Here is a 9,278-nt window from a genome sequence, read left to right as displayed (position 1 = left end):
TTTCTTTTGTGTGTCACTTTCATTCTATTTTGTTCAGTGTCCTTAAAAAATGATTTGTGGTGGTCCTCCACAACCTAGAATTATAGCATCTTAGTTTGGACTGATATAACAAGATAACACAGACTGTGTGGCTTAAACTACAAACATTTACTTCTCACAGTTCTGGAGGCTGAGAAGTCAAGCTCAGGGTGCCAGCAGATTCACTGTGTGGTGAGGGTCTTCTTGGTTTGCAGACAGCACCTTCTCACTATACCTTCACATGGCAAAGAGAAAGGGATCATCTCTTTTGTTTCTCTTTTTACCTTTCAAAGGCCCCAGCTCCAAATTCCATCATCTTGGGGACTAGGGCTTCAACATATAAATTTTGGAGACAGTCAGTTCATAGAAGATGGTGTCTTCCTCTGGATAGAATGTGGATTGCCTTTTGTTTTAGTCTGTTCAGGCTCCTATAACAAAATACCTTATCCTGAGTAGCTTATAAACAATAGAAATTTATTTCTCATAGTTTTGAAAGCTGGGAAGTCTAAGATCAAGGCTGAGATCTGGGGTCTGGTGAGGGCCCCTTCTTCATAAACAGCACCTCCTTGTTGTATCCTCATTTGGTAGAAAGAACTAGCTAACTCCCTAGGGTCTGTTTTCTCAGGATACTAATTCTATTTGAAAAGGGGGAGCCCTTATGACCTAATCACCTCCCAAAGACCCCACCTTCAGAAGTAAAATTTCAACATATGTGTTTTGCGGGGACACAAATATTCAGACCGTAGCAGTTTCTACCAGATGCTGAAAGCACTCAGGGACCAGTTTAAACCGAGTTTACTGATTCAGGTTTCCTTGACCAGGCAGAATATGTATATGTGAATGGCAAGCTTGTGTGAAGTTTGGATTATGGTCACTGCCACTGATTCTAAGGGATTTTTTTTCTTATTTTTGCATCTGTGACACAGCTATCTTTGTTGAGTGTCTGTGGCAGGAAGGAAACAAACAAAACTCCCCACAACTTTAATTTTTGTAAGACATTAAATTTTGAAGTTGTTCGATTAACTTGAGCTAAGCTGAGAATAATGAGAATGCTACACAAAAATTTTTGTTCAGGGATTTTTGCCTTTATTTTTTAGTAGTGTAAAAAGAGTTTCATTAAATTAAGAGGTTTTAAAATGAATTATTCATCAACAAGATAGAGCACTAAACATTCATTAAAAATTCTATGTTGGAAGAATATTAAATTATGGAAGTAATGCTCATGACGTTATTAATCAAAAGCACTTTACCTTGTGGTATGTATCACATGATTCTATCTGGGTAAAATGAAAATAAATTAACTGTACATTTCCTTTTCACATTTTTTTTACATTTTCCAATTGTACAATAGTCATGAGTGACACTTATGTTCAAAAATAAAATATCTTCTTTTAAATGCCATCTTCCATTTTCCTAAGCAAAATTTAGTGTCTTTCCTCTCTGAATATATGTTGCTCTGTATCACTTTGTTTAATGATATGATTTTATTTTTTCCTGTCAATCTCTTAAACAATAAAAACCATATCTATTTCATAACATTATTAAGAGAATCAAAAGAGATAATTCACATAAAGCAATGAGCATAATGTCTTGCATAGAGTAACCACTGAATAAGAATAATGTGTTTTTATGATCCTATCTTGTGTTTTGACATTTTTAGAAATTGATATATTAAATCTTTTGGCAAAAGTGGAGTGGCAGAATGATTTTTTAGGTAAGCACTTACTCCTGTTGCTCTTGGAAAGTTGTCCTTTCTTGCAGGTGAGTCTTGTTCTTCTCATCAGGAGTTTCAGAGCCCAGATTATTGAATACACATATGCACTACACGTTTCCAATATGCTCCACTGTAAGGTGCTGCTAATGTGAAAGACATGATTAACATACAATTCACGGGAGATGAATCAAAAACAGTTTCTGTTGTCTTCAATAGTCTCTTAAAAATGTGTTCAGTAAGAGCATCTTTTTTCTTGCCACTAGGTTACCTTCCTTCTTACTCATAGACAATGAATAGTTTAAGTCTAGCAACATATTTTCAAGTTAGAAACTTTCATTGTCCAATCCAAAACATAAACCAACGTTTGATTCTTCATTCAAAAGAATAGCTTCTCTGTGTCCTCCTCTGTGTCCTTTCAAATGCTGAAAGTTTGATTTGGCAATTGCCCACTTTTGGGGAAGGAAGTATATTTGTGTTTTGTTTTGTTTAGTTTAGTTTTGTTTTGTTTTGTCTCTGCACATGCTCACTGGCTACTTTTTAGATACCACCATGATCCACAATCTCCTCTTGGAAATTGCTCTTCACATTCTAATCACCTTTTAGATTCTTGGTCTAGCTGAGGGTTCCAAAAGTGATAGAAACATTTGTTGAATATTTCCTTGTAAATTCTGTATTTTGGCTCGGCACTTCACTTTGGTATGCAAGCATGATTGTGTCAGCATGATTGTGTCTTGGTGGCCGGATGAGCATTTTGGTGCTGACATCTTTTTATATGACTGTTTTAAGGAAATGGTAGAGCATAGCAATGAGACAAAGGCATTGGGAAGAGCAGAACTCTAGCAGTGCTGGAAAGCCGATGGGAAGTAGTAAACTTAGTGGTTAAAAACACATATTTTAGAACTCAGATAAGCTCTTCCACTGACTAGCTATAATTTTGGACAAGTAAATTAACCTTAGATTTATCATCTGTAAAATAGGATAATAATAGTACCTGTCCTATAGTCTGTTGTGAGGATTACATGGGATAATGCATGTAAAGAATTAGCACAGTGTCTGGCATATGCAATGATAACAGGCCATAAATAGATTTAGTAAATATTGTCAAAATAACATGATGATGTCCTTGTGGCTTTGCAACTTGGAAGTTGTTTCAGGTAGTATCCTAAAGCCTGTCTGCGTCTGAAAGTCACCCTCTCCTCACACTTTTTACCTGACATTGATATCTATATTAATCTGTAGTTCCCATTGCTATAGAAATAGAAAGTGTCCATCTATTAAAACTTTTAGCCCAAGGAACACTTGGGACTTGGTTCAGGTAGTCTGAGACCTGGCTTGATTATCTCAAGACCATTATCTTCCCATTAACATGACTTTCTGTGTGAGTCTACACTTCCCTGTGACCCCCAGCTGTAATCCATATAATTATCCTCTCAGCCTTGATACTAAAATGACCTTGGATAACTTTTCCTCTTGATTTTTTTCTGAATTCTGTCTCATAGTCTAATATCATGCCACATTGATTTGACTAAAATGATAGCTTTGTCATTTAGAAAATTTTTACATGTTTCTATAATGCTTTTTCTGAAGCACAAAGCAATTTTGTCATGAAATCATGAATGCTCGCTTTAGTTCCACTTCAAAATGGCTTTCCCAGAGTCAGATGAAAGTCTCCAAAATGACTTCTGACAACCATCAAAGAACAATGGCATTATTGCCACCATGTTGTTTCTAATCTATAAGAAAAGGGTGACAGGCATTGAAGAGAGAATGTAACCACTTTCACTAGAGAATTGCTAATTTAGTAAAGTTATCAAAAATCTCAGTTAAAATATTTTTTCAAGATTTTCGTCATCCAACTTGTTTCACACATACTTTGTGTGTGGAGTTGGGGGTGAGGTAGGGATTGGGGTGATAGGGTAGGGTAGGAGTAGTTTCTTATTTCCAAATAATCAAGCGTAAAGGTCTATTGACACTAAATTAGAACACCCTATATTTGGATCAGAGGCATGGCAGGGTGGCTCATTTTCACATCAAAAAATATCTGATGGTTACTGGATATGATGATGTGCATTTTCTTAAGCATCTGAGAAAATGTCTTTAAGCTACTGTTTTCTTTCAACTTTAGCTGCTGGAAATATGCAAAAATTTAAATTTTACTTGTGTACTAAAAGATATATTTAAGATTAGTATCTGTATAATAGACCAAGATATTTGTAATTTTTCTTTCCAAGTTTTCTCCATTTATTTTCATTGATACAGTGGAGAAAGAACTTTGGCATTTGGGTGCATTGCAGTTGCCTCTGTTATCTGATTCAGTGTGATCTAATACTAAAATATAGACTATGTTAGCCCCACCACCATCATAGGATTTCAAGGAAGAAGAAGTAATAGGACTTAGGAAATATTGCAATCTAATAGAGGCCAGTGAATCTTTTGTAAATGAATGCCATTATTCATGTAAAAATATTTGCCTTAATTTTGTGTTAACAGTATGAGAAACGATGCTCAAAAGTTCCTAATATTTGGGAAATCTGATTGTATTCTAGGGTTCTACCCTTGCACTTGTGTCTCTCAAGCATGTGGGTTTCTGTAGCAAAACAAAGGGCCGCAAAATTGAGTAGGAGGTAACATGATACTTTGCAACTATTTTCAGGACAGTAATACTTAGAATGATTTTCCTCTATGATTTTGCTTCACTATGATGTGCTTAGGTATGGTTTACTTTGTATTTGTCTTTCTTGAGTTTCATACTTTTTGAATCTTTGACTTGACATTTTTCTTCATTTTTGAAAAATTACTGGATATTGTCTTCTAAAATATTACTTCTACCTTTTTTTTCCTACTGATGCCTTCTGGAACTCCAATTATGTTCATGCAACAACCTTAGTATCTGTATAATACTTTGTGTTCTATAAGTCCCTTTCCTTTTCTCTATAATTTCTAATCCCTTTCTTTACCTGTTTCAATATGTATCTCCGGTTCACTGATCTTTTCTCTGGCTATGTTCAACTTGCTGGAAAGGGGATTTTTTCCAAATATTTGTTAATTCAGAAAATATGGAGAAACTGCTATATGTCAGGAACCAATTTAGGCATTGGGGGTGCGTTATTCACAAAACAGATAAAAAATCCTGCCCTGGTAAAACTTCTATTCTGTGGAGGGACACAGACTATAAACAAAAAGTACAATAAGTAAGTATTTTATACAGTACTTGAGAAAGTGTTGATTACTATGGAAAAAAATAGAACATGGTAAATGTCAACAAGTCAGGCCTCATCAAGAAGGTGACATTTGAGCAAAGGCTTGAAGGAGGTGATAGAGTGAATGACAATCAGGTCAATCAGTACAGAGAGACTGTGCTTTAACAGGATTACTGTGGCTGCTGTTGATAAGAGATTGTGAGGGCAAGACTGAGAGCAATAGACAAATTAAGGGCTATTGAACCAGAAGTAGCAGCAGATATGGTGAGAAGAGACTGGATTCTGAAAATGTTTTGGTTATAGGACTAACAGGATGTGTCAATTGACTGGGTAATGTGAGAAAAAGACAGATGTTGAGGTGAATTCCAAGCTTTTTTGCCAGTAGCTGATATGGAGAAGTGTAAAGGGAAGACAGGAGTTCATTTTGCAACATAGTTATAAAATACTCAAATGTCCATGTAATTAGGCAAATCATCACATTTAACCACTTTACCCAGTTTTATTGCTCATTAATCTTATTAATTTTTTCATGTGTTGTTAATTGTTTGTTTGACTATTAGAATGTGAGTTACAAGAAAAAAGGGCTCTTTTCCAACTTGTGTACCATTGGATCTTAGAATATTTCTTGGCAAAAAAGTATGTGCTTTATAAATATTTATTGAATTAATTAATGAATGCATACAGTTTTCCAAATTTGCAAAGTGGGTAGATTGATACTTGCCTTGCTGAATTCTTCAGTGTAGTTGTGAAGGTTAAATAGCATATAAAAACACAAGCAGAATACAGACATAAATGTCTCTGTATCTCTGTGACTTTTAAAATTAATATTGATTTCTATATGGCTTCAAAAGCAGGCTAGCATAGTGATTTAAAGAACAGGCTTTGGAGCAAGAAAGACCTTGATTTGAATCCCAGTGAAGCTATTTTCTAATTGAATAACTTTGGAAAAATTGGTTAATTTTCTGTGTCCTTTGTTTCTTCTATGACTTGGGAATAATGATATTATCCTTAGTTTTTTGGTAACTATTCAATAAAATTATGCTCATGAAACGTATGTGGGACATAGTAATTGCTCAAAGTCAGAGTTATAATTATTGTTATTCTGTCTCTTAGTTGATATAACTGAATGTGAATATTTATAATGTTTACAAGGCACTATTATATGTCTTCTATGCAGACTTCACGTTCTGTCTATTGCATCTTGTTTTTTGTGTTTTGTTTTTTCTCCTATCCAGTAGAACTTCCCTTTATCAGCCTCTTCATTCCAAAATTTACTCCATACTGCACCATTTTGGATGATGGTATTTTCCAAGGACTAAAGATTAATGGAAAGGACAGTTAGGGACAGAAATAGCCAGACATGTTAGGCAATAAAATTGAGCAAAAGTCAGTTACCTGACATTAAATTCAGGTGTAGGGGCTTTTCATTTCAAACCCAGTAAACGTGCTAGAATTCTTAAGGAAAAAGAAGTCCCGAAGGCGAAGTTCTGTCTTTTTTGCTTTACACAGTTACAGGTGGGAAAATCAATAAGGTGGTATAATCACACAGAAAGGATTAATGCCACAGGAATATTCTCTTGTGATTGTATAGCTGGTGAGCCTCCTTATGCTTATTCTCGGAAGGCTGTCTTGATAACTTTGCCTTACAAACCTCTAATGAGCGAGTAACAGAGGATGAGGGAAAGTGGGGGAGAGGGCAGCAAGTGAAGGTTGATCTACTGCCAAGAGCTAGCCAGGCTCTGAGCAGGGATCTACCCATTGGGAGCATGCCTGGAAAGGTGCATTAGGACTTTTTCTGGAGGGTAAACTATAAACTGTCAGCCATAGCTGTTTTAAAAGACTAACAACCACCTCCAAGGTCTCTTTTGTCCTTTGAAGGGAGATTATTTTTGGTTTAAAGTTTGGAGTAGTAAAACCCTGTACAATGTAGTATGTAAATGAAACAGTGAAACTAACTTTGGCATACAACAACTTAGTGGAAATTGATGAATATCACTAATGCTGTTTAGCACCTTTTAAGAAGGTCCTTGTCAAGGGGCTTTATAATTTAAACAAAAAAGTGCTCTGTCCTTGTAAATTATATTCTGGTGAACTCTCTAGTAAAATGCTAATTATTTTTCAGGTGCCAGAAAAAGACAGAATACAGGAGCTGGGATAAGGTACGTAGCTGGGACAGAGAGTGCTCTTAGTGGAGGCTGGATCTGAGGCTCATGGGTCTGCCTGCCCATCATGTCTGCAGCGGTAATTAAGCTTTCTAGACACAATGCAGTCAACTAAGGTGTGTTAGTTTTCTAATGTAGCACTGCAGAATGATACAACAGAGGGCATTATAGCAAAGGATAAATTTCCTACCCTAAGGTGCTGGTGCCCTGAGAGGAGTTAGTGGCGTAACGGAACGAATACCAGTTTGCTGTGTGCTCATTAAATTTTAAAAAACTTAACCATGAACATAGAGATAGAAAGTAATAAAATGAGATAATTTTAGCTTCTGAATTTTTTTTTAACTTTTTATGTCTTGCCACAGGTACTCAGCATTACCTGCATGAAATAGATCAATGAATAGCTGCTCTGTTAGCTATGTAATTGGGCACTGTAATTCACTTGTCCTTTTCCTTCCTCCCTCTGACTCTTAACTACCCCATCTTACTAAGACAAAGGCAAATCATATATGGGTCCATTAATTTGGACACAGAAAGAGTTGGAAGTCTGGCATTTCTTCCATTTACTTCGGATAGTGGTGGCTAACTTTCGGAGATTCTTGCGCTCATGTCGTTTAGCTGGAAGAGACAAAATGATCACGCTGACTCAAAAGAACTGAATGCGGGCCAAGGACCAAGGAGAATGCTCAGAGTTCTATGAGTTCTCCAAAATTATGGCAGTATTTCGGTGTATTAACATGTTTGAATTTTTCTGAAAGGTTTCAAACTTTCAGCCCTTTGAAATTACATTCAGTATTTCAATGTATGGACATGTTCGAATTCTTCTGAAAAGTTTTTAACTTTCTGCATATTTTCAAATGTGTTCATAAATCTGTAACAGTTAATGCCTCTGGTTTGCATGCCCCTACACACTCCTTTCTCCATATTCAAATTCTATACGTCTTCCAAAATCAAATTTCATTGTTCATGAACCTTCCGTAACTATTCTAACTCACAATGCATACTTCCATCTCAGAACTTGAACGAGAAAAAGTACAACTGTGTTAAGAGTCCCCGAAGAAAGTTATTCGGTGTGTGAGAGAAAGGAAACGGGGATGGGATGTAGTTAAGGGGTCAGGAAAGGTTTCCTGAGGAAGTGATAGTGGAGCTGAGGTCTGAAGGAAGGGCAGCAAAGAACAAGGAAGAGAGAGAGGGAAGAGTAGATGCTTAAGGCACATTTTAAACTGATGACTAGAGTTGATTTGGTGATGGTTGGTTGAAGAAAATTTTCAGATATTCATTATGAAAATGGTTGTTTCCTTTACACATATAAATACTGGAGCTAGGGGCTAGAACTATGGCAAGACAGTCTTGCACACAATTGTGTAGATTCTGCCTATTCAGGGTAATATCTCACTTTGCAATTGAGAATATTTTGTGTGACTGTTTTCTTCTAAATTTATAGTTTCTTTTAGGTAAATGTCTAGGTCTACTCCCGAGATTCTGAATTATGTCATTGATGGGGCCCAGGCATTGGCACTTTTCAAAAACTCACCAAGTGATTTTAATGAGAAGCCAAATGTTGAGAACTGCTGTTAGAAGGCCACGAAAGAAACCTTAGCAGGATTTACAAATCATAATACCCGGTATTGACAAAGGCATAGGATATGGATACTCTCTCACACTGCTGCTGAGAGTTTACATCGCTCTGAACTTTCTAGAAGACTATTTGATAATATATTTCAAACACCGTACAATTTCATATTTTTTTCCCCTAGCAATTCTACTTAAGGGGTCTACACTAAAGAAATCATTTGGTACATGGACCAAGATTTTATACAAGGTTGCTCCTCAGAGTGTTTCTATGACAAAAGCTAATTGAAAACAATTTAAAACCTTGGCAATAGGGGATTCGTTAAATTAGTCAATTCTTTTTAGCAATTCTTTTTATAATGATACACAACTGCTAGAGATGATAGAGCAAAATGCTTAGTGATGTGTGGAAGTGTTCAAGGTATAAAGTGAGGAAAGCAGTTGCAAAGTAGTGTGTATAATGCCCGTACTAAAGAAAGAATTGGGTAAGCCACAACAAAGTATTTAACTATATCACTGTTAAATAATATTTTAGGCTGGGGGCGGTGGTTCACGCCTGCAATCCCAGCACTTTGGGAGGCCCAGGCCGGTGGATCACCTGAGGTCAGGAATTCG

At 36.2% G+C, this 9,278-nt stretch overlaps 1 pseudogene; it reads right to left on the bottom strand.

Moving 5' to 3' along the window:
- Positions 1-7,578: 7,578 nt before the first annotated feature.
- LOC111552892 overlaps positions 7,579-9,278 on the bottom strand; it is a 57,493-nt pseudogene continuing 55,793 nt past the window's right edge.

This window comes from Piliocolobus tephrosceles, chromosome 6 (genome assembly GCF_002776525.5).
Source record: "Piliocolobus tephrosceles isolate RC106 chromosome 6, ASM277652v3, whole genome shotgun sequence".
In the NCBI taxonomy this organism is placed as follows: Eukaryota; Metazoa; Chordata; class Mammalia; order Primates; family Cercopithecidae; genus Piliocolobus; species Piliocolobus tephrosceles.
This window is presented reverse-complemented; position numbering and strand designations above follow the sequence as displayed.